Here is a 13,938-nt window from a genome sequence, read left to right as displayed (position 1 = left end):
CATAAGCGTGACAAGAAAAATTTTAAATTTTGGTACATTCGATTATTGAATACAAAAACAAAAACGTTTAAACAGTAATTTATCGGCACTCTGATGGTTGGGAATGTACCTAGCCTTTTGTAGCAATATAGGAGTATTACATATATGGCCAGAATCGTGAAAAGTGAAACCGGAGATTTTTTTTATTTTACAAATACTGTATGAAATGTTACTTGATACGAAAGATTATTTCGTAAAATATCTAGTAACACTATATTTCAAGAAATTAGAAGTGTCTGTATTTGACATTTCTCACTCTTTTAAAATTAATCTCCGAATTAAAAAAATGGAAAAAATTTCAGCATCGAAAAAAAAAGGAAATACAATTATTTTGACCTATTTTTTTCCAGAATTTTGAAGTTTTAAGGGAAGAAAATAGTATATTTGGATACTTATCACACTAGATAAGTATCCATATACCGGCATGCATTTTTGGCTTAAAATATGTAGGTCGCAAATTATACGTAACGTCGCAGTGCAAAAAACTATTTTTTTTTTGATGGCGAAATTGACCGCTGTTTTTAAAATTCACTCGTATGTGTTCTTAGTATAATCCGCGATCTTTCGGTCTCATTAGAAATCACATTAATAAAAATTTTTTTTTCCTTTATTAACAACTTTGATATACAATATATATACATACATCAATTTTCTCAAAAAATATAAAATTTTGTGCGAGAAGATAACGAATACATTTTTCTCATTTTGCATCAATCCGTTGTGGCAAGAGGAAATATTCCTAATTAGAGGAGACAATAAATTGGATTGTTCCATAAATATTTTAAGTATGTGGTTATATATATGTTTATATTCTAAAATTATAGTTAGACAGTAGTAAGTTTGTTACATATCGTTTGAATAGTAGAATGTTATTTATATTTTTTATCTCTAACGGTAATTTATTGAATAATCTTATACCGTAGCTTCTAATAGATCTAGCGCATCTTTCAGTTCGAAAAAAGTGAATCCTCATGTTCTGGGAGTTTCGTAGATTATAATCAGTGCTTTCTACTGCTGTTAATTGTATATTGTGTTTTATTAAGTTGTTTTTTATCTTATATGTGACCATAATAGTTTGAAGAGCTGAATACTTTCGAATATCAAGCATGTTTACATATATATTGGATGTGCTAGTTGTACGCGGGAGTACAAGGATATTTTTTATTAATTTATTTTGTAGCCTTTGTAATTCACTTAGTCTTTCTTCTGAACATCTATTCCAAATTGGGTTTAGATAATTTATTTTCGAGAGAATAAAATGAGTCAATCATGTGTAACGTGGCAGTGATTTTTTTTTAATAATTTAACTATGTATATTCTAATATAATAATTATAAAACCACAGGTTCGCGTAAGTAAAACTCAGCAAAATAAAAATTACATAGCTAAGCTTAAAAGCACCGGAGGAGTATAAAAAGAAAAGAGCTGCAAGTACGAAACTTTACCGGCAAAAAAAGAAAAATGAAGAAAATGAAATGCCGCAAACAACAATTAGTAGTGTGCTCGAAAAACGGCGTGAGAACATTCGGCAAAGGGTACAGAAGTTTCGTAAAAAAAACGGAGCAGATCAGTTTTGAGTGACACTCAATTAACAGTGTATAACTGTTCACAAACATTCGATAAGGCGGTGAGGAAAGCAGAACGCGCATTACCCTAATCACCAACTAAGCGGAAAGCAGTCCTGAGCAAATTTTTTAGTACCGTGCGTGAAGCCAATAAAATGGACATGGAGACTAGTATTCTACCAACACCGCCCCAAAAAAAAAAAAATTCACCAAAATATCTTAATGCTCAAAAAAGCTATTATAGCTTTCTATGAGCGTGACGATATTTCGCGAGTCTCACCCAGAATTCGAGATGTGAAGGAATATCTGTCCGAAAGTGGCGAGAAAATCTTGTTGCCCACTAGGCATATGGTACTAAGCTGCAGAGAAGCATGTGCACTATTTAATGAAGAACAAGGCAACTCGGGGAAAGGTAAGTACTGTGATTTTGTTTTACTGTTTAAGACCACTCCACTTTGTTAAGGAAAAACTAGGTTTAAAATTTCTTTCCCCTTCGATATAGACACGTGTGGAATTACTTTTTTCCTACTACCATGCTAATTTCATAGATGCCGTCTCTGCTTTACATAAATTTATTGCCCACGTATCAGATTATGAAAATGGTTTGTTATTGCACTCTTGTGTGATATATCTTCCATGGACTGCTGGTATGGAGAGTGCGTTAAATGTACTGGTATAACAGTACCGAAATTGACTGCCCTGGTGGGTGAAGCTGGTCTAGATATGCAAGTATCATGGATGAAATGGACGAAAAACGATGGTGTCAATCGGACTGAAAGACGAAAGAAAAGTGGAAAGCTAACTGATCTTGTTGCATAAATATTTGGCTTGTCGGCGCAATATTTAGTACATAGTCTTAACAAATGCGAGCAGTCCGACGTATTTAATGTTCATGATCGCCCAAGAGCTCTTAGCGGGGATTATGCCGTAGAATGTCTGTTGCAAGTGGATTTTGCGGAGAATTTCGTTTGCGAAAATCAAGATGAAGTCCAAAGTGCACACTGGAATCAGCGGCAGCTTTAAATTTTTACCAGTAGCTTATATTATAACGAAACCTTCACTGCCAAGGTGCTGGTATCAAACAATTTGTCACATACAAAAGACACTATTGTTCCATACTTGTACATATTGTTTAAAAATTTGCCAAGTACAGTTAGAATTTTAAAAATGTGGAGTCATGGACCATCCCCACAATTAAAAACAAATATATTGCAGCTTTAATTCCTCACTTTGAACAAATATTTGGAATGAAAATTGTTTGGAACTACTTTGCAACATCACATGGCAAAGGTTGTGAAGACGGGATTTGTGCAACCATTAAAACAATCGTTCGAAAACATATAAGAGCACTTGATATAGTCGTTAACAATTCATCTGACTTTGTACAGGCAGTCCACATGACTCCATCAAAAATTACGATTGAAGAAGTAACAAGCAATCAAATTGAAATGATTAACGCTGAATTGCAAGTTGTAGAGCTGTTTTCAAGAGCAAAGCACATACAAAATATTTCCAGCGCCCATCAAATACAAGTTCGCCATAATAAAGTAGCTACTTTTAATACATCCAGACAAGGATATAACTAATATACCTGTATAAATGTTTCTTTAAAATAAGATTTTTTGTGTAAAGGTACTTAGAATAGCTAACCTATACATTCAGAATAGTTCGAAAATTTTAAAAATAAATCATATAAAAAAGCCATTATTGTTTCACTTTTATTAGACCCTCCCATGAGCAAGTCCTATATATTCTTAAAGAGGAGGAAAACAGAGTCTCATCCTGTCTTCGTTTATCAACTAAATCAAGTCCTTTACTCCTACAAAAAAGTAAATGGAAATACATACCCACCCAGCATTTTTTTAAATTATTAATCATATTAGAGTCTTTTTCGAGTCTCCAGCATGATCAAAATATGCATATATGCGCTCATTTTCTGATCAGAAAAGGCTCCCTCGTCGGGAGAAAATGGTACCCTACGAGCGGCTACACTTTGCGAGCCTCTTTTAACCTATATTTAAAATCAGTATTTAGTCTTTTTGCAGTAATATTTACCATCATTTATGAGTTTTGTGGGAATAATTTTTAAGTGTGTTTTAAAGCTTTTGCGATTCTTTCTCGAGACATTTAAGAGTCTATTTCGAATCTTATTTTTATCATTTTTTGTGATCGCTTTACATTTTGTTCTTGCTTTTTCAATAAATCATATTTCACTCATAACAGGGAGTCGATTTCGAGTCTTCTTTTGATCGCAGAATTGATTAAACAGTTTTTAGTCGTCAAAGGACATAGTGTACAAGTACAAGTGTGTTGACTTCTTTCTGACAGGCACTCGCTTAAGTGAGCATAACGGGAAAATCTGGGTTAATTTGAATTTCTGTACCCAAGTTCACTATATTTTTATAACACAAGAATCTGGAGGTTAAATACTTAACTATGAAAAACTGAAAAATGTACACTTATTGAAAACTCATTTGCACACACAATTTACACTTTGAATTTAGTTGTGTTTTTAGGCACAAAATTTTGAAACTAAAAACAAAATGTGTCACAAAAAATTAATAAAAACAGCCTAATGTCAAAAAACCCTATCGAAATACAAATTAGCTTGTTTGTTTTTAATGAAATACGTTGTATTTTTCTTGTATTTCGTTAGTTTTTTTTAAATATAGTTCACACACTTATACTAGTACTGAAACCTTATTGGCTCCCTCGACAAAAAATATAAGAGAAAATACAAGAATAGAAAATAAAGTAGTGCCATATAAAAGTTTGATTTGTTTGCACACAGGCGCTTTGGTTGTGTTGCATTCATTAATTCATCTGTCGGGCGAAGTATCGAAAAATTTACATAAATGCTTTGGTTGCGTGCCTACGCTTTGACAACGCCAGACGGAAAACAATGAAACGCCGTACGTTATCTTTGCTTTGAAGTGACCAAAGCGTTTATATAATTTTGCCCTTATGCATTTGTGTAAACAGCCTTAGAAGAGAAATGTTTCCATGTTACACGTGTGGCGCTTTATATTTTGACTCTAATTTAAATAAATTTTGCTTTCCGTATGTTTCTGCATTGTTGCAGGCTACTACAAAGTTTTATTAAACTATCAAATGCAACTCAGCTTGAAGTACTCTTGCGTACCAAAAATGCAACTCTAGACCTGAGATTTGCCTCAGGTGAGCGAGGCTGTTTGTAGTTTTAACGTTTATCGCTTAGCTGACACACTTGTATAGGTACACTATGATTTATACTTTAATCAATCTTCCATCTGCTATGTGGGTAGAATCAATGTTACTCATACGCCCAGTGCTTATACATTTGTTAGTTATATTTTTAGAATTTTTTGTGTATGCAGCTTCATAGCCCAATATATTTTAGTATAATTAAGTGCAAGTCATTAGAAGTTATATATATTTTTGAGTATCTATTCACTTTCCGCAATAGCGTTTGCTAAAAAAATCGTACGTGTGACGTCACAGTGATATGTTGTAACGTGGCAGTGATCAAAAATATACTTACATATAACGTATGCTGTAATGAGCTTTTACGCAAAAAGAAGGTGTGTATCTATGATTTCCTCTTTTTTCCATGGCACATAAAACAGGGAATATTATCAGATTCGTAGATTCGCAGATTTTTCACAAACTTCCAATAACATCCAAAACCACTTCCGAAATTACGGAACGTGGCAGTGCAACTAAAACCGGCTTAACTTTAAATTTATAACAGATATAAAGAAATGTCAATATAAATATAATGCTATTCATCGGTATCTTTATACATGCCTAGTAGATTCTTCATTTAATATATACTTTGATAATTATAAGCTTAAACAAAGTATGACTGTAACGTGGCAGTGGGAAATTTTGACCATATGCTCAGGAAGAATTTTCGATTTCTGAGCGTATTTCATTTTTTTATGTTGCAGGTAATTGCCACAGCTCGCCTGACATGTCAATCGTCAGTGCAGGGCTCATAAATTGCGTTGAATTGCAGTCGCTCCTTACTTCAGCTTTTGATCACCTGCCCATACTCCTTTCTATTGAGCGACCTGCCAATTATATCACCCCTGAAAAGCGGGCTTTCATTAATTTTAAAAAAGCCGATTGGGAAGACTACACAACCTTTAAAAATCAGTATTTTGCTGCTCTTCCCGTTCCGACTGATGTCCGGAAAGGCGAGCGTGCGTTCCGCAAGGTCATCGCTTCAGCTTCTGCTCGTTTCATCCCGGTCGGTGATTTCAACGCTCATCACGATCTCTGGCATTGCAGCTTGCCAGTCGACAGCAGAGGCAGGCAGCTAGCAGAGCAAATAGACAATACGACTTTCTGCGCGATAAACGGCGATGCCCCACCAGAACTGCAGGTAATTGCCACAGCTCGCTTGACATATCAATCTTCAGTTCAGGGCTCATAAATTGCGTTGAATCGCAACCGATCCTTACTTTAGCTTCTGATCACCTGCCCATACTCCTTTTTATTGAGCGACCTTCCAGTTTTATCACCTCTGAAAAGTGGACTCTCATTAATTTAAAAAAAACCAATTGGGAAAACTACACAACCTTTACAAATCAATCTTTTGCTGCTCTTCCCGTTCCGACTGATGTCCGGCAAGGCGAGTGTGCGTTTCGAAAGGTCATCGCTTCAGCTTCTGCACGCTTCATCCCGGCAGGTAGAAAACCTGAAATCATACCGCATTTCCCGGCCGAAGCCGAAAATTTAGCAAGAGAACGTGACCTTGCGAGACAACTCAACCCCAGAGACCCTCTTATTACGAGTCTTAACTTGGATATCATGCGGCTGGTAAATGAACATAAACGTATGGGGGGAGCATATAAAGAACTGCAACCTCTCTGCGGGTGTTAATAAATTGTGATCAACCGTCAAATCCTTGTCTAATCCAACTAAACACAACGATAAAGTATCTTTATCCTTCGGTGATAAAACTTTATCTGAGTCGAAGAAATGCGCTAGCGGCTTTTGCCGGCAATTTATGGTGAATTTTTCTGCAAACAAAGCCAGACGTCGTGCTAACAGACGAGCTCATAAACATAAACACGACGTCCCACCCATTACTATCACCCCACAGAGGTTGAAGCAGCCATCCGCAAGGCCACGCCCTCCAAGTAGATAGGCCCGACGGAATAGCCATTCATATGCTTAAACACATTGGCGATGAGGGAATAAAATACCTCACACATGTTCTCAACCTGTCACTGGAATCCTTCGTTATTCCCGAAAAATGGAAAATGACAAGGATAATCCCGCTACTAAAGCCTGGCAGACGAGCTAACGAAGGCGAGTCTTATCGACCGACGAGTCTATTCGCCAGTAGCTAAGACATTGGAAACCGTTCTGCTTCTTCACGGCAAATCTTCGCCTAGCCACGCACCAATATGGCTTCCGTAAAATGTACAGCACCACCACGGCGCTCAATGCCATTAAAACTCAGATTAATTACGTATTAAATCAGCAAAGAGGAAGCGAGACGCCTTTTCAGGAAGAAAAAAGCAGAAGCAGAAAGGCGTGAATGCGAGGAGCTTGAGCTGCTAGCCACCAGGAATAACGCCCGAAAATTTTACCAAAAAATACGGCGACAGGCGGAAGGTCTTAAGACCGGGGCAAACTCCTGTAGGAACGAAAACGGCGACCTTGTAACTGATGTCCAGAGAGTGCTTAGATTATGGAGGGAAAACTTCTCTGTTCTCCTAAATGGAGGCAGCAATTCACCGCGCAGAGATGAAGAACCCGATCCCGCAATCGATGATGATGGAATATATGTCTCCCCGCCCGATTATGACGAAGTTAGAATAGCAATAACCAGATTGAAAAACAAAAAGGTCGTGGGCGCTGATGGATTGCCTGCGGAGCTATTCAAGAACGGCGGCGAGGAGTTGGTAAGGCGCATGCAGCAGCTTCTTAGCAAAATATGGGCGGAAGAGTGCATGCCCGACGGTTGGAATCTAAGTGTTCTTTGCCCAGTCCACAAGAAGGGGGATACTGCAAAATGCACCAACTACCGTGGAAAAAGCCTTCTTAATATCGCATATAAGGTCCTTTCAAGTGTATTGTGTGAAAGATTTAAGCCCACCGTGAACCGGCTGATTGGACCTTATCAGTGCGGCTTCAGACCTGGTAAATCTACCATCGACCAGATTTTCCCAATGCGCCAAATCTTGAAAAAAACCCGTGAAAAAAGAATCGACACACATCACCTCTTCGTCGACTTTAAAGCCGCCTTCGACAGCACGAAAAGGAGCTGCCTATATGCCGCTATGTCTGAATTTGGTTTCCCCGCAAAACTTATACGGCTGTGCAAAATGACGTTGAGCACCACCATCAGCTCAGTCAGAATTGGGAAGGACCTCTCCGAGCCGTTCGAAACTAAACGAGGTTTCAGACAGGGTGACCCCCTACCGTGCGATTTCTTTAATTTGATGCTGGAGAAAATTATACTAGCTGCAGAACTTAACCGCACTGGAACAATATACTATAAAAGCGTGCAATTACTGGCATATGCTGATGACATTGATATCATCGGCCTAAACACCCGCGCTGTTAGTTCTGCTTACTCCAAACTGGAAAAATAAGCGGTAAAGATGGGTTTGATGGTGAATGAGGACAAAACGAAGATCCTGCTGTCATCGAGCAAAGAGTCAGCGCATATGCGCCTTGGCAACCACGCTACTGTTGGCAGCCATAATTTCGAAATAGTAAAAGACTTCGTTTATTTGGGAACCAGCATCAACACTAGCAACAACATCAGCACTGAAATCCAGCGAAGAATCAATCTTGCTAATAAATGCTACTTTGGGCTAGGTAGGCAATTGAAAAGTAAAGTCCTCTCTCGGCGAACGAAAATCATACTCTACAAGCCACTTATCGTACCCGTCCTTCTATATGGGGCAGAAGCATGGACCATGACAACAGCAGATGAAGCGGCTTTGGGAGTGTTCGAGAGAAAACTTCTTCGAAAGATTTATCGACCTCTACGCGTTGGCGATGGCGAGTACCAAAGAAGATTTAATGATGAGCTGTACGAGCTATACGCAGACATCAACATAGTCTAGCGAATTAAAACGCAGCGGCTGCGCTGGCTAGGCCATGTTATGCGAACGAAAGATGATGCTTCGGCCAAGAGGGTGATTCTATAGGAACCCGCCTATGGAAGCAGAGGTAGAGGGCGGCCCCCACTCCGTTGGAAGGACCAGGGGAAAAACGATTTAAACTCCCTTGGTGTGACCAATTGGCGCCGGTTGGCGGAGCGAAGAAGCGACTGGCGCGCCTTGTTGGACGACCATAACCGTTTAGACGGTTAAGCGCCAATTAAGTAAGTAAATCACCAAAACCCCATCATAGGACGGTGCTCGTGCCACTTGACCTGTCAAAAGCTTTTGACACAGTCAACCACGGCACGCTACTCCAAGGCATAGAAGGCTCACGCCTTCCCGCTTGTCTAAAAAGATGGACCGCTAATTATCTCAGTTGCCGGCAGGCGTCGGTTCAATTTAGGAACGAAATTTCTAAACCTAGAAAAATTAAACAGGGGGTTCCACATGGTGGTGTTAATTAGTTACTAAAATAAACAGCAATCTCCCCGATCGTTCCGGTTTCTTCACCTCGTGCAACTTGGCATTATCACCGACAAAATCCACGGCCACCCTGCTTACGGAAGGAACAGATGTCGCAAATATTGGACATACGCGTCGATGATGTTACACTACCGACTGTCAGTCATTCAAAGATCTTAGGGGTAACGTTTGATAATACTCTAACCTTCAAGGCTCATGCCACCGAGATTGTTTCTAAAGTAAAAAGTCGCAACAAAATCCTCCACCACGTGTTAACCACGTACAAAGCAATTACCAATTGTCACCAGTCTGGTCGCCTGATCTTAAAATACACACTGGATAAGGCTACATACCTGTCAAAATGCTGCAATCAGAACTGCCACCGGATGTCTCCTTATGATCCCCGAACACCATCTACTTAGTCAGGCCAAAGAGCTCAATATTAAAGAGCACAACGAAATGCTGAACAAGCAGTTCTTGCGTAATTGTCACATACTAGGACATCCTAGAAAACAACTGCTTGATTTGGCACCGCCTCCACGGCGATTAAGGGAACATCTCCTAAAGCACTATGACGAGATCCGGCACCTGCAAACACAGCCGTTTGATCCAGGCAAGCATAAGCAGACCCTTAGCCAAATCCACACAGAATCGGTAAACGCCTTTGTCAGGACGAGCCCGGTGAACCCCGTTATTAATATGCAATATCCCACCTTTACAGAAGTATAAAGCACACTACCAAGGGAGACACGAGTCACCCTGGCCCAACTTCGTTCTGGATACTGTAACAGGTTAAACTCTTACTTGTCCAGAATCACCAACCATCTTTTCAATTGTAATGTGGAACCTACGCCTCTAACACCTATCTCCCTATGGTCCGCCCCTGTTGAAACATCCAGTTTCTTTGGACTCCCGTTAGAGGACTTTGATGACAATTTGTGAGTGGTCATGCCCATTGAATGGGGTGAAGCACTGTTAGTGCAACAACAACAACAGGAGATAGATGGATTTTCTCACCGAATCCAATCAATGCTTACAGCGTCTTAGTCCCTTCGCCATAATCTTTAAATGTTATGAATTGAATGAAATAATGAGACAGCATGGAGATGAACCGTTTGCTATTGCTTTGACATTTTTTGATTGCCAGTAGAGTCGTGGCCAAGTTCCTGACTAAGCAATTCAGCAATTAGAGGAATCTGACAACTATAATGCCCTTAAACTGAGTCAAATTCCTTCTACAGAAAATTTGCCGACTGCGAAAGATGTGGTTAAAGGAATTGTAGTCCGTTAGTGGCTAAAATACTATCATAGAACGGGTCAGATTATTCAAAACTTCGGAAACGCAGGGCCTTGCGTAGAGCTTAACGCTAAAAACCTCGGCCAAATATATGAAGACAGTGAATATCAACACAGACGACGCACAGTGGCGCCTCTGCCGTTAAAGCATGGCAAAAATCAAAAAAATCATGAAAGCGTTCGCTAAATCTAATACATGTTTCTAATAGAGAATTTTCCAGGGATCAAGAATATATAACTGTTTTTTCACAGAAAATTATAGTTTACACTATTTAACTTTTCTTTTTTTCGTTGTATTTAAAATGGTTTTGTGAGTAAATAACGCGGCCGGTTGTCGTTTTCTTGTATAGCAATTAAAGATAATTTAATTTAGGATTGAAACAAAAAAAATTGTTTTTTTTTTGGTAAAAGTTGGCGGATATATCTGCTTTTCAAAATGCCTATTTTTAGGCCCTTTTTAAAATTTTGATGGAAAAAAAATGTTAAAATATGTGCTCCGTCAAATTAACAGTAGTTATTTGTGAAATATTCAGTTACCTAAATTCATAAAGTCTACTTGCATCCAGCTGCAACTTCACTTTTTACATCAAATAAAGTTAAACAACCTTGGGCATAAATACGCGTCTGAGCAGGTATATATAATTCAGTACGGCCGTAAGGTCGTTTTTGTTATTGGAACTTGTTAACAACATATATTTTTTTAGTTACGAATTGTATACCTGAAATTCATTTTAATAATTTGAGTAGGTATATAAAGCTATCCATCATACAATGCACATTATCATTCGTCTTTTGGAGATTAAGGAACTAAGTATTCTGTTTACTTTAATAAAGTGAATAGTATTTTTAAATATAGTTCACATATTAATATTTAGTCAGATACACTCGAAGCCAATACTAATATGTATCTAGAAAACTCGAAACTATTTGCGGTGTTTAAATCCACAAAGTCAAGACGGGACTTCGTTGAGGCTATTATGAGAGAATTAGCGAGTGAAACAAGCATTAAAGAAAAGGAAGGCCTGGAAGAAAAAATTGGTTTACAATACATTATGATAGAAAGAAAATGGAAGGACGTCTATCGTAACAATTCAAAATTTCTAAGTAAGCATGAAAAGTGGCTAGCTGACAAAACTTTTTTGGATGAAGCACGTCAGCCAATCCAACTAGAGGGAGACCAACAAATCCCATAGAAGAGTGTTCTACCTACACAAGGAAAAGGAAGCTGTCTGATACCACAAAAGGTATGGCCACGACTCATCTTTCAGAAGCACTGACTATTAAATATAAAAAAGGTGAAGAAAACGTGAAATCTCATATAACAGAAGCAGTTGCGGTAGCAAGTCCAGTGCGACTGATGAGGATCAAAAACAGCATTCCCACACCACCAAATGCGCTACCTAGGAAATCCGAAGAAGCTTTGGCGCTGTTTATGGATATCGGTTTAACGAAGAAAAAATATATTATATTGCGTAAGTCATTATTGCAACGTAATGCCGATATTTTACCTGGATACAAAAAAATTACTCAAGCCAAGAAAGAAGCAGTTCCTCTAAGTCCCAAAATAACCGAAGTATCAGCTGAAATTGAGCTACAAAACCTAATGGATCACACGTCTACACGACTCCTTCAAAGTTTTACTGAAGAAAAGTTGAAATCACTGCCAAAGGAGCTAGCATTGATAACTAAGTGGGGCTGTGATGGATCATCAGGACAAAGCGCATATAAACAAAGAATAAATGTATACGATGAAACAATTACAGATAGTAATATGTTTATGGCTTCTATTGTTCCATTACGACTAAAAGATGAAGATTCAGAATATTGGAAAAATCCACGTCCGTCATCAACTATATTGTGCCGCCCAATATTATTTAAATACGAGAAGGAGTCTTCGGAACTCATAAAAGCTACAGTGAGTGATATAAAAAATCAAATTGCCAAATAAGAACCAACAATAATTGAAATTTAAGAGGGGAATGTCATTACAATAACAATGGTCGATGGAAAAGTTTTGAACTTAATAACAAATACGACATCTACAATGAAATGTCCAATTTGTAAGAAGAGCCAAAAGGTTTTGAAAATCTTGATGATTCAATAACTGACGAACTAAATTATGAGTATGGAATATCTCCTTTGCATTCTAGGATAAGATGTATGGAATTTGTTTTGAAGCTGGCTTATACACTACCACAACAAGGAGAAGTTTTCGACGACAATACAACATGTAAGGAGAAACAAAACAGGAGAAAAAAAGTAATTCAGGATGCATTCTATAAAGAGATTGGCCTTAGAGTTGACTGTCCAAAGTATGGATACGGAAATACAAATGATGGTAACTCGTCAAGAAGATTTTTTGAAAACGATGAAGTGACTGCTCGCATAACAGGAGTTGATAGAATATTGTGAAAAGATTGGGAGTAATTTTAAATATTTTAAACTGCCATGAACCAGTTAATGGGCCCAAATTTGCAAAAATGCATCTAAAACTACGGAGTTGCTGCATCAAAAGTATCCTGAGAAGAAACTTACACCAAGGGTACATAAAATTTTAGCACATGGAAAAGATTTAATAGAGTACCAGTGCTTACCATTAGGAGAATTGTCTGAAGAAGCTCAAGAATCTAAGAACAAGGACTACAAAAGATATAGATATATGAACACCTGCAAAGTATCACGAGTTAGACAAAACGAAGACCTTTCAACATGTTAGCTATCTCTTCAGATCCAGTCATATCATCTGAGGTATGTAAGACCACAAAAAGATCTTACAGATGCGTATAGCTCAGAAATGGTTGCTTTGTTAGTATATGTTCCAGTGACGATGACTATGTTAAGATAAAATAAGTTTCTCACTTCTTATCACAACAATGAAAAAGAGATTTACTAATCAATTTTGTTACTTTATTGAAAAATAAGATACCTATGTACAAGTTAATTTTTTAAGAATTAATTAATTTCATTGCATTGCATTTCTCTAAAGTTTATCAAATTTATTTTAAAGCTTAGGCATTTCGCCTTCAAACGATATTAAATTTTTATAGAAATCAATACGTCTATCGAGTTTGGTACAAATTGATGAAGCGGTTACTAAGATCAAACTTTTTAGCATAAATGAGCAGTGCCACTCCCCTTTTCCAAAATTCGTTGGCTGTTTAATCTTTAGCTCAAATAAAATTTCATTGAACCAATTTCAATAACTTTTAGTTATTAATAAAATACATATTTGGCTTGTAAATTAAAAAAAAAAAAATGTAAAATTTTACGATGAATTTTGAAGCACCCTGTTATTGTGGCACCAAAAATGGACATTTGAGTTTTATAAGAGTATTGCCATTTAAAAGAAACAATACGTCTATCGATTTTGGTAGTTATTGATTACGTGACTACTTAGATAAAACTTTTTATCATAAGTGGGCAGTGCCACGCTGTCTTATCAAAATCATAAGTTTATCTTATTTAATG

The sequence above is a fragment of the Eurosta solidaginis genome, chromosome 2 (genome assembly GCF_040869045.1).
Source record: "Eurosta solidaginis isolate ZX-2024a chromosome 2, ASM4086904v1, whole genome shotgun sequence".
Classification (NCBI taxonomy): Eukaryota; Metazoa; Arthropoda; class Insecta; order Diptera; family Tephritidae; genus Eurosta; species Eurosta solidaginis.
This window is presented reverse-complemented; position numbering follows the sequence as displayed.